At 48.9% G+C, this 24,939-nt stretch overlaps 1 long non-coding RNA gene across 5 annotated transcripts in view; it reads right to left on the reverse strand.

The window, feature by feature from the left end:
• The window catches only part of LOC147026228 (uncharacterized), a 124,346-nt gene that overhangs the window by 25,829 nt on the left and 73,578 nt on the right, over window positions 1-24,939 (reverse strand). The window lies entirely within an intron of this gene.

Raw genomic sequence — 24,939 nt, forward strand, 5'->3', positions numbered from 1 at the left:
CCTCCCCTTACACTTCCTTCCCTGGTACTTATGCTGCCTCCCTTCCCCTTAGGCTGCCTTCCTTTCCTTCTCTTTCCCTCATGCATACCTCCTCCCAAAGCCCGCCCACCCCTCACAAACCTCCCTTGGTAGTGTCAGGGTGTTGGTTACTATGACCTGTTTGAACGTGCTGTTTTAACATACCCAATTTTGTTCGATCCTACATCAATGCTGGCATAAGGGGACCATCCACCCCCCCCTCCTGCTTTCCCTCAAGTTCCTCAATTGAACGCATCTCCAGAACACCCTCATACCCTCCCCACTACCCCTCTCTCCCTCCTCTTCTCTCTTCATCCTCCCACCGCTCAAGATGTCCCTGCCAGTGAAGCGAGGTTACATGTCAGGAATACAGGACCTGCGAAAAACGTGTACAAATCAAAATTCACTGGTTGAAAAAGTATTGAGTCCTTTAGGTCAGTACTTGGTGGAAACACCGTTTACAGCAATGACTGCAATGAGTGTTTTTGGGTTGACCTCTACCAGCTTCACACAGTGAGATGGTGAAATCTTTACCCATTCCTCACATGAAAATTGCCCTAGTTCTGCCAAGTTTGATGAGGATCGTCGATGGACTGCAATCTTCAAGACTCACCATAAATGTTCAATCCGGTTCAAGTCAGGACTTTGACAGGGCCACTCAAGAACATTTATTTTATTATTATTCAGCCTCTCCAACGTGGCTTTTTCTGTTTCGGATCATTGTCCTGCTGAAATGTGAATCTCCTTCCCAGTTTCAGATTCATGGCTGACTCAAGCAGGTTTTCATCAAGGGTTCTCCTGTACTTTGCACCATCCATTGTACCTTCTATCCTGACAGATGCGTAAGATTAGAACAATGGCAGTGAGAAATTGAGTTCTTGATGAAAAGTACAACTCCACTGCTGGGGCATGGTTCAGGCCTATCAAATCGGAAGAGACAATAACCAGGGAGAGACACAAAGGAGTCGGGGACATCCTGTAGGAGGAAGGATTCTGTACAACAGATGTCTGGTTTATTGGCAGTGGGCGGAGTCTTATTCGAGGGTGGAGTCTTGTTAGAGGGCGGAGTCTTGTTCGAGGGCGGAGTCTTGCTAGAGGGCGGAGTCTTGTTTGAGGGCAGAGTCTTGTTCGAGGGTGGAGTCTTGCTAGAGGGCAGAGTCTTGCCAGAGGGCAGAGTCTTGTTTGAGGGCGGAGTCTTGCTAGAGGGCGGAGTCTTGCTAGAGGGAGGAGTCTTGCTAGAGGGAGGAGTCTTGCTAGAGGGTGGAGTGTTGTTCGAGGGTGGAGTCTTGCTAGAGGGCAGAGTCTTGCTAGAGGGCGGAGTCTTGTTTGAGGGCGGAATCTTGCTAGCGGGCGGTCTTGCTCGAGGGCGGAGTTTTGCTAGAGGGCGGAGTCTTGCTAGAGGGCGGAGTCTTGTTTGAGGGCGGAGTCTTGCTAGAGGGCGGAGTCTTGCTAGAGGGAGGCGTCTTGCTCGAGGGCGGAGTTTTGCAAGAGGGCGGAGTCTTGTTCGAGGGTGGAGTCTTGTTAGAGGGCAGAGTCTTGTTCGAGGGCGGAGTCTTGCTAGAGGGCGGAGTCTTGCTAGAGGGAGGAGTCTTGCTAGAGGGCGGAGTCTTGCTAGAGGGTGGAGTGTTGTTCGAGGGTGGAGTCTTGCTAGAGGGCAGAGTCTTGCTAGCGGGCGGAGTCTTGCTCGAGGGCGGAGTTTTGCTAGAGGGCGGAGTTTTGCTAGAGGGCGGAGTCTTGCAAGAGGGTGGTGTCTTGGTAGGGGGAGGAGTCTTGCTGGAGGGCGGAGTTTTGCGAGAGGGTGGAGTCTTGCTAGAGGGCGGAGTCTTGTTTGAGGGCGGAGTCTTGCTAGAGGGCGGAGTCTTGCTAGAGGGAGGAGTCTTGCTCGAGGGCGGAGTTTTGCAAGAGGGCGGAGTGCTGTTCGAGGGCGGAGTCTTGTTAGAGGGCAGAGTCTTGCTAGAGGGCGGAGTCTTGCTCGAGGGCGGAGTCTTGCTAGAGGGCGGAGTCTTGCTAGAGGGCGGAGTCTTGCTAGAGGGAGGAGTCTTGCTAGAGGGCGGAGTCTTGCTAGAGGGTGGAGTGTTGTTCGAGGGTGGAGTCTTGCTAGAGGGCAGAGTCTTGCTAGCGGGCGGAGTCTTGCTCGAGGGCGGAGTTTTGCTAGAGGGCGGAGTTTTGCTAGAGGGCGGAGTCTTGCAAGAGGGTGGTGTCTTGGTAGGGGGAGGAGTCTTGCTGGAGGGCGGAGTTTTGCGAGAGGGTGGAGTCTTGCTAGAGGGCGGAGTCTTGTTTGAGGGCGGACTCTTGCTAGAGGGCGGAGTCTTGCTAGAGGGAGGAGTCTTGCTCGAGGGCGGAGTTTTGCAAGAGGGCGGAGTGCTGTTCGAGGGCGGAGTCTTGTTAGAGGGCAGAGTCTTGCTAGAGGGCGGAGTCTTGCTCGAGGGCGGAGTCTTGCTAGAGGGCGGAGTCTTGCTAGAGGGCGGAGTCTTGCTAGAGGGCGGAGTCATGTTTTTTTTTTTTGTATACCTTGGTCGAGGCTCGTATGAGAGCTAACACACAACTCACAGCAAGGAGGCATGAGATAAGAGGGGTGGGAGTGGAAGGGACAAAACAGTGGGGAACAGACACATTAGGTGAACTGTGGAAGGGAGAGGGATGGGGATGGGACGGGGAACATGGCGAAGAGAAGGTGGACATTACAGGGATTTTCAGGAAGGAAAGCAGGAGAATTGAAGGAAGTGGGCTTGGGTGGATTATCGGGGGTAGAAAAGATCGAGGACTTGGATGGGGGAAGATAAGAGGTGGTGGTGAACAGCTGTTTTGAAAGCCTGGAGGGAAGAATGGGAAAGAATAGAGTGAGGAAGTTTATTCCAAAGGCAGGAAAAAAGAGGAATGAAAGAGTGAAGATGAGCAGTGATTCGTGATTTTGGTAGTTTTACCAGAAGGGGCTTGTTGGCGGACCTTGAGCGCCCTGTGGAAATGTGGTGGGGACAAATCGCAGAGAGAGCAGGGGGGGCAAGGCTGGAGAGGAGTCGGTAGAAGACAGAAAGACCACCGACCAACCTGCGGTGATTGAGTGAGAGGCCCAAAGACTCAGCTTCAATGCGGGAGATGCCGATGATCTTAAAAGCCCTGGTTTCGACAGCGTGAAGCCGAGAAAGGTGGGAGGCAGGAGCACCAGCCCAGAGGGGAGAGCAGTACTCCATCAGGCTATGGACAAAAGCTTTGTAAGTGGTCAGGAGCTCAAGAGGGCCGAGGAAGGACTTTGCACGATGGAGGATTCCCAGTCGGCGACTGGCTTTTGAGGCGAGGTTGGAAATGTGACTTTCCCAGGAAAGTTCATGGCAGATAGTGAGACCCAGAAGCTTGAAAGAAAAGACTTCTTCCAGAGGATTGTTGAGAAAGTGGATGGGGGGGTTTTGTAAACGGTCCTTTCGAAGAGACATAGTGAGAGTGTGAGATTTGTCTGGATTGAAAGACATGTTCCACGTGTTGGACCAGTTTGTGATTTTATCCAGATCTGCAGTGAGCGAAGAAGCTGCTGCTTGCCGGTCTGAGGGATGACAGATGGTACGGCAGAGGGTGGAGTCGTCAGCAAAGAGAAATAGAGGATTTTCCACAGAGTCCGAGAGGTCATTGATGAAAACCAGAAAAAGAACAGGACCCAGAACGCTACCTTGAGGAACTCCAGCCTGGACAGGAAGAGGGGATGAAAGAACTCCATTTAGGGCCACACGTTGACTGCGACAGAAGAGGAAGTCTGCGAGCCATGAGTGGAGATGGCCTTGAATACCATGGGAAGAGAGTTTGGTGAGTAGGGCAGGGTGCCAGACTGTGTCAAAAGCACGTGATATGTCCAGGGATACGGCTCGGATTTCCTGTCTGGCATTGAGGACCTCCATCCATTGATGGGAGAGCAGAAGCAGCATATCCAGGGTAGAGTGACCTGGTCTGAAACCAAATTGATGATTGCAAATCAAGCCATTGGAGAAGAGGAAGGATTTCATGTCTGAAGCGATGATGGATTCCATCACCTTGCTGATGATTGGGAGAAGGCTGATTGGTCTGTAGTTACAGGGATCTGTTTTTGCATCTTTTTTATGCAGGGCAGTGATGTTAGCAGATTTCCAAGCAGATGGCAGATGACCTTGGGCAAATGAGAGGGTGAATAGAACAGAGAGAGGGTGAGCAAGAGCAGAAGAGCAGGCTTTGAGGACACGTGGGCTGATGCCGTCTGGACCGGTTGCAGAATCTGACTCGAGGTTTGAAAGCAAGCTCTCCACCTTGTCAGGAGAAAAGGATACAGAGTCCAGGGACAGTTGGGTGCGACTGGGTAAAGTGGGTAGAGATAGTGATGGGTTTAGGACACAAGATTTAGCTGCAAACACCGAGTTTAGACATTCAGCTTTATCACGTGTGGAATCAGCAGTGCGGCCATTTGAGGTAAGGGAGGGGATGGAGGGGGAACATACACCAGAAACAGATTTGATTAAACGCCACCAGGATTTTGAGGAGGGAGAGAGGTTTGAGAGTTCAGACTTGAGATGAGAAAGATGTTTTCTGGCTCTCCTGAGGGTAGATACACACTTGTTCCGAGCTTTGTGGAAAGAACTGAGATTGCCCTCAGTTGGGTTTGCTTTCCATGAGGCAAAGGCAAGTTGTTTCAGGACAACTGCCTCGCCACATGCTTCAGTAAACCAAGGGCGGGAGGAAGGGTAAGACAACTGAACACGAGAGGGGATAAATCTGTGCATGAGGGAGAGCAAGTTTCTTTGAAAGAATTCCCAGGATGAGTTGATGTTTGAGAAAGTAGTGATAGGAGACCAGTCTGTAAGTTTGATGGCTGCTCGGAGACCCTGCCAGTCGGCTTGAGTGAAATGCCAGACTCGACGGCGGTGAGGTGGTTCTCTGATAACAGCCAGAGAGATGTCCACTTTGACAAGGACGTGGTCAGAAGAACCAATTGGAGGGAAGGAAGAGCAGCAGATATTGTCAGGGAAATTTGTCAAAATCAGATCCAGAAGAGATGGAGTACCATTGGTTGAGATCCGGGTTGGGAAGTTGACCGATTGAGTCAGTCCCAATGAGTCGCAGAAAGCTTTTGCTGAGGTGCCATGGCAGGTGAGAGAGGTACCCACACCTAGCCAACTGACATGATGACAATTGAAGTCACCACATAAGAGGAAGAGAGAGTTTTGATGAGAAGATAGAAGATGGTCCATGTTTTCGGATAGTGAGGTGTAGATGGAGTCATCACTGTTCGGTGGACGGTGCAGTACACATATAAACATGAGGTGGGAGTGGAGAGAAGCCGAAGCCAGAGGTATTCCTGGGGGTGTGGGGGAGTGAGAGCAGTGCATGGAGAGTGAGGAATAGAGTCTTTGATGAAGAGAGCAACACCTCCACCAGGACGAGGCTCAGGTCTGTCATACCGTAAGAGGGAGTAACCAGGGAGAGATACTTGGGAGTCAGACACGTCTTGGGAGAGGAAAGTTTCTGTTAGGCAGATAATGTCTGGTTTGTCAGTGGCAACCTGTATCGAAAGATCTGAAAGGTTTGAGCGAAGGCCCCGGATATTTGAGGTCCACACTTTTAATGAAGAGGTAGGGGAGGAGGCTTTGGGTGCAGGAGGTGGAGGGGGAGGGGGAGGGTAGGACAAGGGACGAGGAGGGGAGGTAAGGAGGGTTGCTGAAAAAGTGTGGGGTATTGCAGAATAGCGAGGGGAGGGGGCCGAATGAAGAGGAGAAAAGGCTCTGTGGTGCTGGGGGAGAGGGGGGACAAGAGACAAGGAAGAAGGCAGTTGAGGATTTGAGGAGGTGGAGTGAAGAGATGGAGGTGAGAGGGCAGTGGAGGGAGGCAGGTTGGTGGATGAGAGGGGGGCAACTTAGAAAAGGAAGAGTGAGGGGGATGAAAGGTGGGAGAAAGGTGAGGGGGAATTTTTGAGAGAGGTGAGAGGGAGGCTTGGAGGGAGAAGAGTGGGATGCTTGCTTTGAGAGTGAGAGTGAGGGGTGAGGGGGTGAGTTGGCACTGAAGTTGGAAAAAAAGAATGGTTGATGGAAAGCGAGCATCCATGGCAAACTGTGGTTTTTAAAAGTTTTAGGTCAGAGATAAGATTTAACACAATTCTTGATGGATGCAATGAAGGCGAATTCAGAGAATGGAGAGAAGAAGCGCTGTAATAGTTGGATTTTTTAGGCAAGGAATGAAGGAGAGGTCGAAATGAGAGCATTCTGTTAAAATAGCAGAAGAGTAGTGCATTGTGAAACAGTAAAGAGTACCACATGTGTGAGAGAGGAAGATGAAGCATTATAAGATCGTTTTTGTTGTTAATATTAATGTATGAGAGAGTTCAACAGATTAGGTCATGGAAGTGTAAAAAAAAAATCGAGGAAGAAGACGAGGAGGAAGTTAAGAGGAAGAAGAAGCAGAATCGGGAGAAGGTGAGCGTGTTGTTGGGTATACATATATATATTTTTTATTTTTTATTTTTTATTTTTTTTGAGATAAGAAAGAGATTAGTTGGGAGAATGGGGGATGTTTGGAAAGTGGGGAGGATGAAAATTGAAGGTAATGGGGAGGATAGAAATTGAAGGTAATGGGGAGAAAAAACAAACAAACAAACAAACAAACAAACAAACAAACAAACAAAAAAAAAAAATTAAAAATAAAAAAAAACGATCGAACACCGAGTGGAACCGGTAGGCCTCAAGCCTAGGCCTAGGCCTCAAACACCAGGTAAGAACGTCGACAAAAATACTCACAAAATAGCACGATTTTTGAAACAAAACCGAACTAGGAACACACAGTAACATGTAGGTGAGAAAATTAAACAGTTAAAACGGGACAAATAACAACCGGAAACTTAACTTTGAGAACGTCAGCAGGAGCCCGGAAGGAGACCTCTCGCCCCTCCAAAACCGGAACCGGGAAATGTTTGAGGGCGGAGTCTTGTTCCAGGGTGGAGTCTTGCTAGAGGGCAAAGTCTTGCTAGAGGGCGGAGTCTTGCTTGAGGGAGGAGTCTTGCTCGAGGGCGGAGTTTTGCTAGAGGGCGGAGTCTTGTTAGAGGGCGGAGTCTTGTTAGAGGGCGGAGTCTTGTTCGAGGGCGGAGTCTTGCTAGAGGGAGGAGTCTTGCTCGAGGGAGGAGTCTTGTTAGAGGGCGGAGTCTTGTTCGAGGGTGGAGTCTTGTTTGAGGGCGGAGTCTTGTTTGAGGGCGGAATCTTGCTAGAGGGCGGAGTCTTGCTGGAGGGCGGAGTTTTGCTAGAGGGCGGAGTCTTGCTAGAGGGCGGAGTCTTGCTAGAGGGCGGTGTCTTGTTCGAGGGTGGAGTCTTGTTTGAGGGCGGAGTCTTGCTGGAGGGAGGAGTCTTGTTTGAGGGCGGAGTCTTGCTAGAGGGAGGAGTCTTGCTGGAGGGTGGAGTTTTGCTGGAGGGCGGAGTCTTGCAAGAGGGCGGAGTCTTGCTAGAGGGCGGAGTCTTGATAGAGGGTGGACTCTTGCTGGAGGGTAGAGTCTTGCTAGAGGGCGGAGTCTTGTTTGAGGGTGGAGTCTTGCTCGAGGGCGGAGTTTTGCAAGAGGGTGGTGTCTTGCTCGAGGGAGGATTCTTGCTCGAGGGTGGAGTTTTGCTAGAAAGCGGAGTCTTGCTCGAGGGCGGAGTCTTGTTTGAGGGCGGAGTCTTGCTAGAGGGCGGAGTCTTGCTAGAGGGAGGAGTCTTGCTCGAGGGCGGAGTTTTGCTAGAGGGCGGAGTCTTGTTCGAGGGCGGAGTCTTGTTAGAGGGCGGAGTCTTGTTTGAGGGCGGAGTCTTGTTTGAGGGCGGAGTCTTGTTCCAGGGTGTAGTCTTGCTAGAGGGCAGAGTCTTGCTAGAGGGAGGAGTCTTGTTTGAGGGCGGAGTCTTGCTAGAGGGCGGAGTCTTGCTAGAGGGAGGAGTCTTGCTGGAAGGCGGAGTTTTGCTAGAGGGCGGAGTCTTGCAAGAGGGCGGAGTCTTGCTAGAGGGCGGAGTCTTGCTAGAGGGTGGAGTCTTGTTCGAGGGTGGAGTCTTGCTCGAGGGCAGAGTCTTGCTAGAGGGTGGAGTCTTGTTTGAGGGCGGAGTCTTGCCAGAGGGCGGAGTCTTGCTTGAGGGCGGAGTTTTGCTAGAGGGCGGAGTCTTGCAAGAGGGTGGTGTCTTGCTAGAGGGAGGAGTCTTGCTCGAGGGCGGAGTTTTGCTAGAGGGCGGAGTCTTGCTAGAGGGCGGAGTCTTGCTAAAGGGCGGAGTCTTGCTAGAGGGAGGAGTCTTGCTAGAGGGCGGAGTCTTGCTAGAGGGCGGAGTCATGTTTTTTTTTTTTGTATACCTTGGTCGAGGCTCGTATGAGAGCAAACACACAACTCACAGCAAGGAGGCATGAGATAAGAGGGGTGGGAGTGGAAGGGACAAAACAGTGGGGAACAGACATATTAGGTGAACTGTGGAAGGGAGAGGGATGGGGATGGGACGGGGAACATGGCGAAGAGAAGGTGGACATTACAGGGATTTTCAGGAAGGAAAGCAGGAGAATTGAAGGAAGTGGGCTTGGGTGGATTATCGGGGGTAGAAAAGATCGAGGACTTGGATGGGGGAAGATAAGAGGTGGTGGTGAACAGCTGTTTTGAAAGCCTGGAGGGAAGAATGGGAAAGAATAGAGTGAGGAAGTTTATTCCAAAGGCAGGAAAAAAGAGGAATGAAAGAGTGAAGATGAGCAGTGATTCGTGATTTTGGTAGTTTTACCAGAAGGGGCTTGTTGGCGGACCTTGAGCGCCCTGTGGAAATGTGGTGGGGACAAATCGCAGAGAGAGCAGGGGGGGACAAGGCTGGAGAGGAGTCGGTAGAAGACAGAAAGACCACCGACCAACCTGCGGTGATTGAGTGAGAGGCCCAAAGACTCAGCTTCAATGCGGGAGATGCCGATGATCTTAAAAGCCCTGGTTTCGACAGCGTAAAGCCGAGAAAGGTGGGAGGCAGGACCACCAGCCCAGAGGGGAGAGCAGTACTCCATCAGGCTATGGACAAAAGCTTTGTAAGTGGTCAGGAGCTCAAGAGGGCCGAGGAAGGACTTTGCACGATGGAGGATTCCCAGTCGGCGACTGGCTTTTGAGGCGAGGTTGGAAATGTGACTTTCCCAGGAAAGTTAATGGCAGATAGTGAGACCCAGAAGCTTGAAAGAAAAGACTTCTTCCAGAGGATTGTTGAGAAAGTGGATGGGGGGGTTTTGTAAACGGTCCTTTCGAAGAGACATAGTGAGAGTGTGAGATTTGTCTGGATTGAAAGACATGTTCCACGTGTTGGACCAGTTTGTGATTTTATCCAGATCTGCAGTGAGCGAAGAAGCTGCTGCTTGCCGGTCTGAGGGATGACAGATGGTACGGCAGAGGGTGGAGTCGTCAGCAAAGAGAAATAGAGGATTTTCCACAGAGTCCGAGAGGTCATTGATGAAAACCAGAAAAAGAACAGGGCCCAGAACGCTACCTTGAGGAACTCCAGCCTGGACAGGAAGAGGGGATGAAAGAACTCCATTTAGGGCCACACGTTGACTGCGACAGAAGAGGAAGTCTGCGAGCCATGAGTGGAGATGGCCTTGAATACCATGGGAAGAGAGTTTGGTGAGTAGGGCAGGGTGCCAGACTGTGTCAAAAGCACGTGATATGTCCAGGGATACGGCTCGGATTTCCTGTCTGGCATTGAGGACCTCCATCCATTGATGGGAGAGCAGAAGCAGCATATCCAGGGTAGAGTGACCTGGTCTGAAACCAAATTGATGATTGCAAATCAAGCCATTGGAGAAGAGGAAGGATTTCATGTCTGAAGCGATGATGGATTCCATCACCTTGCTGATGATTGGGAGAAGGCTGATTGGTCTGTAGTTACAGGGATCTGTTTTTGCATCTTTTTATGCAGGGCAGTGATGTTAGCAGATTTCCAAGCAGATGGCAGATGACCTTGGGCAAATGAGAGGGTGAATAGAACAGAGAGAGGGTGAGCAAGAGCAGAAGAGCAGGCTTTGAGGACACGTGGGCTGATGCCGTCTGGACCGGTTGCAGAATCTGACTCGAGGTTTGAAAGCAAGCTCTCCACCTTGTCAGGAGAAAAGGATACAGAGTCCAGGGACAGTTGGGTGCGACTGGGTAAAGTGGGTAGAGATAGTGATGGGTTTAGGACACAAGATTTAGCTGCAAACACCGAGTTTAGACATTCAGCTTTATCACGTGTGGAATCAGCAGTGCGGCCATTTGAGGTAAGGGAGGGGATGGAGGGGGAACATACACCAGAAACAGATTTGATTAAACGCCACCAGGATTTTGAGGAGGGAGAGAGGTTTGAGAGTTCAGACTTGAGATGAGAAAGATGTTTTCTGGCTCTCCTGAGGATAGATACACACTTGTTCCGAGCTTTGTGGAAAGAACTGAGATCGCCCTCAGTTGGGTTTGCTTTCCATGAGGCAAAGGCAAGTTGTTTCAGGACAACTGCCTCGCCACATGCTTCAGTAAACCAAGGGCGGGAGGAAGGGTAAGACAACTGAACACGAGAGGGGATAAATCTGTGCATGAGGGAGAGCAAGTTTCTTTGAAAGAATTCCCAGGATGAGTTGATGTTTGAGAAAGTAGTGATAGGAGACCAGTCTGTAAGTTTGATGGCTGCTCGGAGACCCTGCCAGTCGGCTTGAGTGAAATGCCAGACTCGACGGCGGTGAGGTGGTTCTCTGATAACAGCCAGAGAGATGTCCACTTTGACAAGGACGTGGTCAGAAGAACCAATTGGAGGGAAGGAAGAGCAGCAGATATTGTCAGGGAAATTTGTCAAAATCAGATCCAGAAGAGATGGAGTACCATTGGTTGAGATCCGGGTTGGGAAGTTGACCGATTGAGTCAGTCCCAATGAGTCGCAGAAAGCTTTTGCTGAGGTGCCATGGCAGGTGAGAGAGGTACCCACACCTAGCCAACTGGCATGATGACAATTGAAGTCACCACATAAGAGGAAGAGAGAGTTTTGATGAGAAGATAGAAGATGGTCCATGTTTTCGGATAGTGAGGTGTAGATGGAGTCATCACTGTTCGGTGGACGGTGCAGTACACATATAAACATGAGGTGGGAGTGGAGAGAAGCCGAAGCCAGAGGTATTCCTGGGGGTGTGGGGGAGTGAGAGCAGTGCATGGAGAGTGAGGAATAGAGTCTTTGATGAAGAGAGCAACACCTCCACCAGGACGAGGCTCAGGTCTGTCATACCGTAAGAGGGAGTAACCAGGGAGAGATACTTGGGAGTCAGACACGTCTTGGGAGAGGAAAGTTTCTGTTAGGCAGATAATGTCTGGTTTGTCAGTGGCAACCTGTATGGAAAGATCTGAAAGGTTTGAGCGAAGGCCCCGGATATTTGAGGTCCACACTTTTAATGAAGAGGTAGGGGAGGAGGCTTTGGGTGCAGGAGGTGGAGGGGAGGGGGAGGGTAGGACAAGGGACGAGGAGGGGAGGTAAGGAGGGTTGCTGAAAAAGTGTGGGGTATTGCAGAATAGCGAGGGGAGGGGGCCGAATGAAGAGGAGAAAAGGCTCTGTGGTGCTGGGGGAGAGGGGGGACAAGAGACAACGAAGATGGCAGTTGAGGATTTGAGAAGGTGGAGTGAAGAGATGGAGGTGAGAGGGCAGTGGAGGGAGGCAGGTTGGTGGATGAGAGGTGGGGGCAACGTAGAAAAGGAAGAGTGAGCGGGATGAAAGGTGCGAGAAAGGTGAGGGAGGAATTTTTGAGAGAGGTGAGAGGGAGGCTTGGAGGGAGAAGAGTGGGATGCTTGCTTTGAGAGTGAGAGTGAGGGGTGAGGGGGGTGAGTTGGCACTGAAGTTGGAAAAAAAAGAATGGTTGATGGAAAGCGAGCATCCATGGCAAACTGTGGTTTTTAAAAGTTTTAGGTCAGAGATAAGATTTAACACAATTCTTGATGGATGCAATGAAGGCGAATTCAGAGAATGGAGAGAAGAAGCGCTGTAATAGTTGGATTTTTTAGGCAAGGAATGAAGGAGAGGTCGAAATGAGAGCATTCTGTTAAAATAGCAGAAGAGTAGTGCATTGTGAAACAGTAAAGAGTACCACATGTGTGAGAGAGGAAGATGAAGCATTATAAGATCGTTTTTGTTGTTAATATTAATGTATGAGAGAGTTCAACAGATTAGGTCATGGAAGTGTAAAAAAAAAATCAAGGAAGAAGACGAGGAGGAAGTTAAGAGGAAGAAGAAGCAGAATCGGGAGAAGGTGAGCGTGTTGTTGGGTATACATATATATATATTTTTTATTTTTTATTTTTTATTTTTTTTGAGATAAGAAAGAGATTAGTTGGGAGAATGGGGGATGTTTGGAAAGTGGGGAGGATGAAAATTGAAGGTAATGGGGAGGATAGAAATTGAAGGTAATGGGGAGAAAAAACAAACAAACAAACAAACAAACAAACAAACAAACAAAAAAAAAATTAAAAATAAAAAAAACGATCGAACACCGAGTGGAACCGGTAGGCCTCAAGCCTAGGCCTAGGCCTCAAACACCAGGTAATAACGTCGACAAAAATACTCACAAAATAGCACGATTTTTGAAACAAAACCGAACTAGGAACACACAGTAACATGTAGGTGAGAAAATTAAACAGTTAAAACGGGACAAATAACAACCGGAAACTTAACTTTGAGAACGTCAGCAGGAGCCCCGAAGGAGACCTCTCGCCCCTCCAAAACCGGAACCGGGAAATGTTTGAGGGCGGAGTCTTGTTCCAGGGTGGAGTCTTGCTAGAGGGCAAAGTCTTGCTAGAGGGCGGAGTCTTGCTTGAGGGAGGAGTCTTGCTCGAGGGCGGAGTTTTGCTAGAGGGCGGAGTCTTGTTAGAGGGCGGAGTCTTGTTAGAGGGCGGAGTCTTGTTCGAGGGCGGAGTCTTGCTAGAGGGAGGAGTCTTGCTCGAGGGAGGAGTCTTGTTAGAGGGCGGAGTCTTGTTCGAGGGTGGAGTCTTGTTTGAGGGCGGAGTCTTGTTTGAGGGCGGAATCTTGCTAGAGGGCGGAGTCTTGCTAGAGGGAGGAGTCTTGCTGGAGGGCGGAGTTTTGCTAGAGGGCGGAGTCTTGCTAGAGGGCGGAGTCTTGCTAGAGGGCGGTGTCTTGTTCGAGGGTGGAGTCTTGTTTGAGGGCGGAGTCTTGCTGGAGGGAGGAGTCTTGTTTGAGGGCGGAGTCTTGCTAGAGGGAGGAGTCTTGCTGGAGGGTGGAGTTTTGCTGGAGGGCGGAGTCTTGCAAGAGGGCGGAGTCTTGCTAGAGGGCGGAGTCTTGATAGAGGGTGGACTCTTGCTGGAGGGTAGAGTCTTGCTAGAGGGCGGAGTCTTGTTTGAGGGTGGAGTCTTGCTCGAGGGCGGAGTTTTGCAAGAGGGTGGTGTCTTGCTCGAGGGAGGATTCTTGCTCGAGGGTGGAGTTTTGCTAGAAAGCGGAGTCTTGCTCGAGGGCGGAGTCTTGTTTGAGGGCGGAGTCTTGCTAGAGGGCGGAGTCTTGCTAGAGGGAGGAGTCTTGCTCGAGGGCGGAGTTTTGCTAGAGGGCGGAGTCTTGTTCGAGGGCGGAGTCTTGTTAGAGGGCGGAGTCTTGTTTGAGGGCGGAGTCTTGTTTGAGGGCGGAGTCTTGTTCCAGGGTGTAGTCTTGCTAGAGGGCAGAGTCTTGCTAGAGGGAGGAGTCTTGTTTGAGGGCGGAGTCTTGCTAGAGGGCGGAGTCTTGCTAGAGGGAGGAGTCTTGCTGGAAGGCGGAGTTTTGCTAGAGGGCGGAGTCTTGCAAGAGGGCGGAGTCTTGCTAGAGGGCGGAGTCTTGCTAGAGGGTGGAGTCTTGTTCGAGGGTGGAGTCTTGCTCGAGGGCAGAGTCTTGCTAGAGGGTGGAGTCTTGTTTGAGGGCGGAGTCTTGCCAGAGGGCGGAGTCTTGCTTGAGGGCGGAGTTTTGCTAGAGGGCGGAGTCTTGCAAGAGGGTGGTGTCTTGCTAGAGGGAGGAGTCTTGCTCGAGGGCGGAGTTTTGCTAGAGGGCGGAGTCTTGCTAGAGGGCGGAGTCTTGCTAAAGGGCGGAGTCTTGCTAGAGGGAGGAGTCTTGCTAGAGGGCGGAGTCTTGCTAGAGGGCGGAGTCATGTTTTTTTTTTTTTGTATACCTTGGTCGAGGCTCGTATGAGAGCAAACACACAACTCACAGCAAGGAGGCATGAGATAAGAGGGGTGGGAGTGGAAGGGACAAAACAGTGGGGAACAGACATATTAGGTGAACTGTGGAAGGGAGAGGGATGGGGATGGGACGGGGAACATGGCGAAGAGAAGGTGGACATTACAGGGATTTTCAGGAAGGAAAGCAGGAGAATTGAAGGAAGTGGGCTTGGGTGGATTATCGGGGGTAGAAAAGATCGAGGACTTGGATGGGGGAAGATAAGAGGTGGTGGTGAACAGCTGTTTTGAAAGCCTGGAGGGAAGAATGGGAAAGAATAGAGTGAGGAAGTTTATTCCAAAGGCAGGAAAAAAGAGGAATGAAAGAGTGAAGATGAGCAGTGATTCGTGATTTTGGTAGTTTTACCAGAAGGGGCTTGTTGGCGGACCTTGAGCGCCCTGTGGAAATGTGGTGGGGACAAATCGCAGAGAGAGCAGGGGGGGACAAGGCTGGAGAGGAGTCGGTAGAAGACAGAAAGACCACCGACCAACCTGCGGTGATTGAGTGAGAGGCCCAAAGACTCAGCTTCAATGCGGGAGATGCCGATGATCTTAAAAGCCCTGGTTTCGACAGCGTAAAGCCGAGAAAGGTGGGAGGCAGGACCACCAGCCCAGAGGGGAGAGCAGTACTCCATCAGGCTATGGACAAAAGCTTTGTAAGTGGTCAGGAGCTCAAGAGGGCCGAGGAAGGACTTTGCACGATGGAGGATTCCCAGTCGGCGACTGGCTTTTGAGGCGAGGTTGGAAATGTGACTTTCCCAGGAAAGTTCATGGCAGATAGTGAGACCCAGAAGCTTGAAAGAAAAGACTTCTTCCAGAGGATTGTTGAGAAAGTGGATGGGGGGGTTTTGTAAACGGTCCTTTCGAAGAGACATAGTGAGAGTGTGAGATTTGTCTGGATTGAAAGACATGTTCCACGTGTTGGACCAGTTTGTGATTTTATCCAGATCTGCAGTGAGCGAAGAAGCTGCTGCTTGCCGGTCTGAGGGATGACAGATGGTACGGCAGAGGGTGGAGTCGTCAGCAAAGAGAAATAGAGGATTTTCCACAGAGTCCGAGAGGTCATTGATGAAAACCAGAAAAAGAACAGGGCCCAGAACGCTACCTTGAGGAACTCCAGCCTGGACAGGAAGAGGGGATGAAAGAACTCCATTTAGGGCCACACGTTGACTGCGACAGAAGAGGAAGTCTGCGAGCCATGAGTGGAGATGGCCTTGAATACCATGGGAAGAGAGTTTGGTGAGTAGGGCAGGGTGCCAGACTGTGTCAAAAGCACGTGATATGTCCAGGGATACGGCTCGGATTTCCTGTCTGGCATTGAGGACCTCCATCCATTGATGGGAGAGCAGTAGCAGCATATCTAGGGTAGAGTGACCTGGTCTGAAACCAAATTGATGATTGCAAATCAAGCCATTGGAGAAGAGGAAGGATTTCATGTCTGAAGCGATGATGGATTCCATCACCTTGCTGATGATTGGGAGAAGGCTGATTGGTCTGTAGTACAGGGATCTGTTTTTGCATCTTTTTTATGCAGGGCAGTGATGTTAGCAGATTTCCAAGCAGATGGCAGATGACCTTGGGCAAATGAGAGGGTGAATAGAACAGAGAGAGGGTGAGCAAGAGCAGAAGAGCAGGCTTTGAGGACACGTGGGCTGATGCCGTCTGGACCGGTTGCAGAATCTGACTCGAGGTTTGAAAGCAAGCTCTCCACCTTGTCAGGAGAAAAGGATACAGAGTCCAGGGACAGTTGGGTGCGACTGGGTAAAGTGGGTAGAGATAGTGATGGGTTTAGGACACAAGATTTAGCTGCAAACACCGAGTTTAGACATTCAGCTTTATCACGTGTGGAATCAGCAGTGCGGCCATTTGAGGTAAGGGAGGGGATGGAGGGGGAACATACACCAGAAACAGATTTGATTAAACGCCACCAGGATTTTGAGGAGGGAGAGAGGTTTGAGAGTTCAGACTTGAGATGAGAAAGATGTTTTCTGGCTCTCCTGAGGGTAGATACACACTTGTTCCGAGCTTTGTGGAAAGAACTGAGATTGCCCTCAGTTGGGTTTGCTTTCCATGAGGCAAAGGCAAGTTGTTTCAGGACAACTGCCTCGCCACATGCTTCAGTAAACCAAGGGCGGGAGGAAGGGTAAGACAACTGAACACGAGAGGGGATAAATCTGTGCATGAGGGAGAGCAAGTTTCTTTGAAAGAATTCCCAGGATGAGTTGATGTTTGAGAAAGTAGTGATAGGAGACCAGTCTGTAAGTTTGATGGCTGCTCGGAGACCCTGCCAGTCGGCTTGAGTGAAATGCCAGACTCGACGGCGGTGAGGTGGTTCTCTGATAACAGCCAGAGAGATGTCCACTTTGACAAGGACGTGGTCAGAAGAACCAATTGGAGCGAAGGAAGAGCAGCAGATATTGTCAGGGAAATTTGTCAAAATCAGATCCAGAAGAGATGGAGTACCATTGGTTGAGATCCGGGTTGGGAAGTTGACCAATTGAGTCAGTCCCAATGAGTCGCAGAAAGCTTTTGCTGAGGTGCCATGGCAGGTGAGAGAGGTACCCACACCTAGCCAACTGGCATGATGACAATTGAAGTCACCACATAAGAGGAAGAGAGAGTTTTGATGAGAAGATAGAAGATGGTCCATGTTTTCGGATAGTGAGGTGTAGATGGAGTCATCACTGTTCGGTGGACGGTGCAGTACACATATAAACATGAGGTGGGAGTGGAGAGAAGCCGAAGCCAGAGGTATTCCTGGGGGTGTGGGGGAGTGAGAGCAGTGCATGGAGAGTGAGGAATAGAGTCTTTGATGAAGAGAGCAACACCTCCACCAGGACGAGGCCCAGGTCTGTCATACCGTAAGAGGGAGTAACCAGGGAGAGATACTTGGGAGTCACACATGTCTTGGGAGAGGAAAGTTTCTGTTAGGCAGATAATGTCTGGTTTGTCAGTGGCAACCTGTATGGAAAGATCTGAAAGGTTTGAGCGAAGGCCCCGGATATTTGAGGTCCACACTTTTAATGAAGAGGTAGGGGAGGAGGCTTTGGGTGCAGGAGGTGGAGGGGGAGGGGGAGGGTAGGACAAGGGACGAGGAGGGGAGGTAAGGAGGGTTGCTGAAAAAGTGTGGGGTATTGCAGAATAGCGAGGGGAGGGGGCCGAATGAAGAGGAGAAAAGGCTCTGTGGTGCTGGGGGAGAGGGGGGACAAGAGACAAGGAAGAAGGCAGTTGAGGATTTGAGGAGGTAGAGTGAAGAGATGGAGGTGAGAGGGCAGTGGAGGGAGGCAGGTTGGTGGATGAGAGGGGGGGCAACTTAGAAAAGGAAGAGTGAGGGGGATGAAAGGTGGGAGAAAGGTGAGGGGGGAATTTTTGAGAGAGGTGAGAGGGAGGCTTGGAGGGAGAAGAGTGGGATGCTTGCTTTGAGAGTGAGAGTGAGGGGTGAGGGGGGTGAGTTGGCACTGAAGTTGGAAAAAAAAAGAATGGTTGATGGAAAGCGAGCATCCATGGCAAACTGTGGTTTTTAAAAGTTTTAGGTCAGAGATAAGATTTAACACAATTCTTGATGGATGCAATGAAGGCGAATTCAGAGAATGGAGAGAAGAAGCGCTGTAATAGTTGGATTTTTTAGGCAAGGAATGAAGGAGAGGTCGAAATGAGAGCATTCTGTTAAAATAGCAGAAGAGTAGTGCATTGTGAAACAGTAAAGAGTACCACATGTGTGAGAGAGGAAGATGAAGCATTATAAGATCGTTTTTGTTGTTAATATTAATGTATGAGAGAGTTCAACAGATTAGGTCATGGAAGTGTAAAAAAAAAATCGAGGAAGAAGACGAGGAGGAAGTTAAGAGGAAGAAGAAGCAGAATCGGGAGAAGGTGAGCGTGTTGTTGGGTATACATATATATATTTTTTATTTTTTATTTTTTATTTTTTTTGAGATAAGAAAGAGATTAGTTGGGAGAATGGGGGATGTTTGGAAAGTGGGGAGGATGAAAATTGAAGGTAATGGGGAGGATAGAAATTGAAGGTAATGGGGAGAAAAAACAAACAAACAAACAAACAAACAAACAAACAAACAAAAAAAAAAAATTAAAAATAAAAAAAAACGATCGAACACCGAGTGGAACCGGTAGGCCTCAAGCCTAGGCCTAGGCCTCAAACACCAGGTAAGAACGTCGACAAAAATACTCACAAAATAGCACGATTTTTGAAACAAAACCGAACTAGGAACACACAGTAACATGTAGGTGAGAAAATTAAACAGTTAAAACGGGACAAATAACAACCGGAAACTTAACTTTGAGAACGTCAGCAGGAGCCCCGAAGGAGACCTCTCGCCGCTCCAAAACCGGAACCGGGAAATGTTTGAGGGCGGAGTCTTGTTCCAGGGTGGAGTCTTGCTGGAGGGCAAAGTCTTGCTAGAGGGCGGAGTCTTGCTTGAGGGAGGAGTCTTGCTCGAGGGCGGAGTTTTGCTAGAGGGCGGAGTCTTGTTAGAGGGCGGAGTCTTGTTAGAGGGCGGAGTCTTGTTCGAGGGCAGAGTCTTGCTAGAGGGAGGAGTCTTGCTCGAGGGCTGAGTCTTGTTAGAGGGCGGAGTCTTGTTCGAGGGTGGAGTCTTGTTTGAGGGCGGAGTCTTGTTTGAGGGCGGAATCTTGCTAGAGGGCGGAGTCTTGCTAGAGGGAGGAGTCTTGCTGGAGGGCGGAGTTTTGCTAGAGGGCGGAGTCTTGCTAGAGGGCGGAGTCTTGCTAGAGGGCGGTGTCTTGTTCGAGGGTGGAGTCTTGTTTGAGGGCGGAGTCTTGCTGGAGGGAGGAGTCTTGTTTGAGGGCGGAGTCTTGCTAGAGGGAGGAGTCTTGCTGGAGGGTGGAGTTTTGCTGGAGGGCGGAGTCTTGCAAGAGGGCGGAGTCTTGCTAGAGGGCGGAGTCTTGATAGAGGGTGGACTCTTGCTGGAGGGTAGAGTCTTGCTAGAGGGCGGAGTCTTGTTTGAGGGTGGAGTCTTGCTCGAGGGCGGAGTTTTGCAAGAGGGTGGTGTCTTGCTCGAGGGAGGATTCTTGCTCAAGGGTGGAGTTTTGCTAGAAAGCGGAGTCTTGCTCGAGGGCGGAGTCTTGTTTGAGGGCGGAGTCTTGCTAGAGGGCGGAGTCTTGCTTGAGGGAGGAGTCTTGCTCGAGGGCGGAGTTTTGCTAGAGGGCGGAGTCTTGTTCGAGGGCGGAGTCTTGTTAGAGGGCGGAGTCTTGTTCGAGGGCGGATTCTTGTTTGAGGGCGGAGTCTTGTTCCAGGGTGTAGTCTTGCTAGAGGGCAGAGTCTTGCTAGAGGGAGGAGTCTTGTTTGAGGGCGGAGTCTTGCTAGAGGGCGGAGTCTTGCTAGAGGGAGGAGTCTTGCTGGAAGGCGGAGTTTTGCTAGAGGGCGGAGTCTTGCAAGAGGGCGGAGTCTTGCTAGAGGGCAGAGTCTTGCTAGAGGGTGGAGTCTTGTTCGAGGGTGGAGTCTTGCTCGAGGGCAGAGTCTTGCTAGAGGGTGGAGTCTTGTTTGAGGGCGGAGTCTTGCTAGAGGGCGGAGTCTTGCTTGAGGGCGGAGTTTTGCTAGAGGGCGGAGTCTTGCAAGAGGGTGGTGTCTTGCTAGAGGGAGGAGTCTTGCTCGAGGGCGGAGTTTTGCTAGAGGGCGGAGTCTTGCTAGAGGGCGGAGTCTTGCTAAAGGGCGGAGTCTTGCTAGAGGGAGGAGTCTTGCTAGAGGGAGGAGTCTTGCTCGAGGGCGGAGTTTTGCTAGAGGGCGGAGTCTTGCTCGAGGGCGGAGTTTTGCTAGAGGGCGGAGTCTTGCTAGAGGGCGGAGTCTTGTTTGAGGGCGGAGTCTTGCTAGAGGGCGGAGTCTTGTTCGAGGGCGGAGTTTTGCTAGAGGGCGGAGTCTTGTTTGAGGGCGGAGTCTTGCTGGAGGGCGGAGTTTTGCTAGAGGGCGGAGTCTTGCTCGAGGGTGGTATTTCACCGTTCATTTTGCATGAATCCCTTCTGCAAATCTGCCAGCTAAAAGACCCGGACTTCCATCAATCGTCCTCTGTTATTGACAGCATGTCATGCCTCATGCTCGTTGGCCTCTCCATACACGCTATTCAGACACTGTTTGGTCTTCATCAATGATCAAGTCAGTATGCATGGAGAACCCAACGTGCTCCCCCATGCCGTGATCTTCCCACTTCAAATCACCGTTTGGGCCTGCTGGCCATACCTCAACCAGACATTCCTTATTAAAGAGTGAAACTAAAGTACATTTAAAAGTGAAATTGAATGATGGGGTGGGGGGGGGGTGTCGGAGAGACAGAGGCATTTTCTATCTTGACACTGTTACGGTTAGGCTTGGGGAATTACAATAAAATTATCTGGGCACGTAATTCTAAGAACTATCTTCCTATCATTAATTCTCTCACGGCCATTTCCATAACAATATTCTGTAGACATAGTTACAGATCTGTTCTAGGGGATAAAATTGTGTATAGTTTAGAATGGTTATTTCATAGTGCATGATAGCATATGTGTCATGTAATCCCTGTAATTCAATAAAAGGTGCTGGACACGTGTTTAAAAATATCTAGTCACCCAGCCCAAGTGTCTGTACCTCGACCCTGCCTTTCCCCAATCCCTGCATCTGCATCTACGCCAATATATTGTGTGGGTAACATCACATTCAAGGAGAGCAAACCACATGTGATGTTCACACATTTTCCTGCTTATGTACTTCCAGAGCAGCACGATGATGTTTTCCTCTCCTTCCTGGGTTCCCTGGGTGGTGAATGTGTAGAGTGTGCTCGTGAGCCAGTTGTATAATTTGTCGGCGAGTAGGGAGGTGTGGGTGATTGTGCCTGCATTGCTCAGTGAAGTGGCACGTTGGTGCCATGTCATGTTTGAAAGTCCAGGAAGGTAGTCTCACCAGTGAAACAATCGACATATCCATTCAGCACAAACCATGAAATATTAATCGAGGTGGAGAAAATGGGATGGTGCACAGCAGATACAATGGGTAAGGTAAGTATGTGAAGGGGCGGTGGCGTCGGAGGTGAAACCCATGTCTTTTACATCAAAATGACAATTTCATTGTATATTTATCGAAAGAGCTGTCCCAAACACAAAACTTGTTTTCCCATTTCTAACTAATGATTATTTGCCCTACAAACCTTGTTCAATCGTTTATTTTTCTTTACACTGAAAATGATCAATGATGGAAAATATATATTTGTCCCCATGGAATGGGGCTCGGACAATAATTCAAGGAGATTTTTGAGCCTCAGAATCCCCTCTGCAAGGGTATATGTATATATATATATATATATATATATATATATATATATATATATATATATATATATATATATATATATATATATATACCTAAAAGGGCTGTACTATACTATGGCTGGTCTGGTTTAAAACTATAATTACCATGCATGGTCCCTCATTTTTGCTCTTGATGATGAGTGAACACTCAAAACGTCAGCTTCTCCTTGCTTCCCATGGTGAATAGCATACCTACATCAATGTACCATCAATTTCATCAATTGCCATGGGAGTTGGTGCTTGTTGATTAAGTTTCAAAATGCTGTTCAACATCACACCCGAAACAATCTATCATCTGAACCAAAGACTGCACAACACTGCCCTATATCATAACGCAGAGCATTTATCCATGCCATCCTGGACAACTCCATTTCTCTTACGTTCAGAAATTGATATCTTCAACTCCCTATCTCCTCTATATTTCTCCCTCCATCGATGTTTCTGTCAGTTGTCCTTCTTTTCGTTTTATTCTTTAATATATGCCCTTGCAGTACTCTTATCCTCTTTTGTCTCTTCGACAGTTCAAAGAGAAGGAACAAATGATGGGGAAGTGGGGAGGAAGGTGGGAGGGTGGGTCTGGGGTGCTGACGTCAAAGATCCTCCAGTTCCTTTGAGAAGTAAGGGAAATCGAGGGCTGGTACCCTTGTCATATTGAACCAATTCCTGCCCTGATCTATGGGTTCCTGGCATGAGTGGCATAGCCATGCCGCCATAAATGATACTGCGCAGGCGACATATGGTAAGATCCCTCGTATATATTTCAGTAAGCCGACTTAATCCACAATCTCGAGCTGTTTCCTCCAAAATTTAAGCTCCGCTTCCCCCCACCACCTCATGCTCTCCTATTTCCTCTACTGAACTTAACAACACCCGCTGAGACCCCGTTCTCACACCTTCCTCCTGCAATTTCCTCTTCCTGTGCTGTGGTGCATCAGTTTGTTGTCGTCCCACTGTTTTCCCTTTGCCCCCATTTTATCCGTTGATTTACTGCCCTCCGTCACACGACTCTTCCACGAGCCTCGATAACTGTTGTAAAAACGTGCCACTCTCATTATGTTCAAGATGTTTAACCTTTTCCTCTACACGGTTCACCTTCCACTGAAATGACAAGGGCATTACGATTGGCAACGGTAAAATAATCAACAGTCCAGGAAATGGAAATTAAATCCACACTTTGACACAGATGCTCAAATTGAAGCACAAAAAAAGGCCATTCCCAAGCTGTCATTCCACAGGCACATCGTTTGACCTTCAGCCAGAATTGAACCACAGACAAGTTTATGCTTGAGATTGAATACAGTTTGACTCCATTAATTTTATCACTGCGCCAGAGCATGAAACAAGGAGTGTGACGGGCGATGGGAGTCGTGGCCACTCGGAGAGGTCGTTGAGAGGTGGCTAGACCACGTTGGCATGGAAAATAAATAAAAAGGCAACAGCTGCGAAACATCTTAACATCTCGGACGAGAAGATAAGAGATGGGCTTAATGATTGGTGCCATCTGAACAACACTGGGCAAGGCAAATTAAAGTTCCTTTCTGCAGGAATGAGTTGTGAACAATGTATACTGAACGGGGTGAAGATGACAAACAGCAATGAGACAATTAGAATCGTTTTTGTTAATAGCCAAGGCACAAACCATAGATGTACAGACCACAAAAATTGATTGGACACAAGTGTCTGCTCAAATAAGTTTTGCGCAACAATGTATTGATGCGTTTGGGCCCATTAACTTTTTCTTACTTGACAACGTTAATAAATAGACGGCAAGTGTAGTAAAAGTGGAATGGTTTGAGTACAATTTGCCTGGAAACAGCATCCCTCCAGAAGTTCCTATTTGCTTCACAAGGTTTTGTATTTTCCTTTATTTTCGACAAGAGGTAACAGAAAAAACAAAAAACAGGTTACCTGCTTAAGGTATCATTCCAGTGATTTCTCCAATGCTTGGGTCATTGGCCAGGATTCACACCCATAGAGAAGATCGACTCAACCATGGCTTTGAAGATCTTGAGCTTATTATGCCTGCAGACTGGAGATCTCCAAACTTTGTTGAGGGTGTGAACTGCTGCCAAACTTGCGCTTTTGTGCATTCCAGGTCATGCTGCTTGTTGTTGTTGTATGAGTATCTCAAGTCAACTTTCTCTATCAGACTTCCATTAACAGAAAGTAGAGCACAATCAGCAGGAGCATTGACGTGCATATACTTCGTTCTTTCAGCATTGAGGACCAGTTCAACAGACTTAGCCGCAGTTTTAACGTTGTGAAGTTGTAGTTCAGCTTTGCGGGACATGTCAAGGATGGAGTGCTATGTCGTCAGCAAAGTCCAGGTCAGAAATGTGCATGGATGGGTGTCTGCAACTTCTGCACTGAGATATTTAAACCATCCAAGTCTTCTATCACAGTTCTTGTGGCATAGTCCAAAGTAACAGTGAACAGGTAAGGTATGAGCGAACTACTTTGGGAAACTCCAGCGTTGATTTGGAAAGTTGCATTCTCTCCTTCAGGAGTTAGTGCCACTGCAGAGATATTTTCATCAATGATTTGTATGGCCTTGGCAATCGACTGACTCAGAGATGCCATATGAGTGGACAATTTACAAAAGTTTATTCCTGTCAACCAAATCGAAGGCTTTCTTGACGTCGATGAAGATGATAGCAGCTTATTTTTGGAGGTGATGCATTTCCTCAACGATGCACCTGAGAGCAAGAATCTGAGAAGATATAGGTCGAAGTGAACGAAAAGCATTTGAGTGTAGGATATTTTCTAGTTCAGGACAGATTATGTTAAGGAGGTGATTGTAGATTTTTGCTGCAGTTTGGGTTGGACTTATTCCACGGTAATTTTCAGGAAGTTTTACATTTCCTTTCCCCCATTCTGGAGACCGATTTCCTAGGTCTGTATCATTGCAGAATTTCAATAAAGTTTTTCTTAACTTCGGAAGTCACCGGATTTCAAATGGAACAACAACCATCAAGATCGAGGGCTTTTCCAAATTTCATTTGTTTCATGGCCATGTCAAGTTCTGCTGGAGAGAAGATGCCAGTGGTAATGTTGGAGTTGACCTTGAAGATAGGATTGATTGGGTTGTTGGGTAGGCTCGAATTATCAGATGAGAGAAGTCTTTCGAAATGTATTTTCTAGGAATATAAGTGATTCTTGCCTTGGATAAAAACGGTATTACATTTCTTTACAGAAAGATGATTCACTGGCTTCAAGGTGTTATGGATCGCGGATTCACATTTATCAGACACCCGGTATATCATGAAACTCCTTTACCTGGACGTCGTCATACATATCACATTGTATAGCTTGTCCTGGAGATATGGTTTCAGGTTATGCACCAAAAACAGCACATTGAGCTGTGTTCACTTCAGCAATTACCTGAGTATTCGTTTTAACAGGTGGCAAGAATAATTACATTGTGTATAGTGTTGTGTGTGTGTGTGTGTGTG

This window comes from Eptatretus burgeri, chromosome 5 (assembly GCF_056783735.1).
Source record: "Eptatretus burgeri isolate ZD-2024b chromosome 5, Ebu_testis_v1, whole genome shotgun sequence".
Lineage (NCBI taxonomy): Eukaryota > Metazoa > Chordata > Myxini > Myxiniformes > Myxinidae > Eptatretus > Eptatretus burgeri.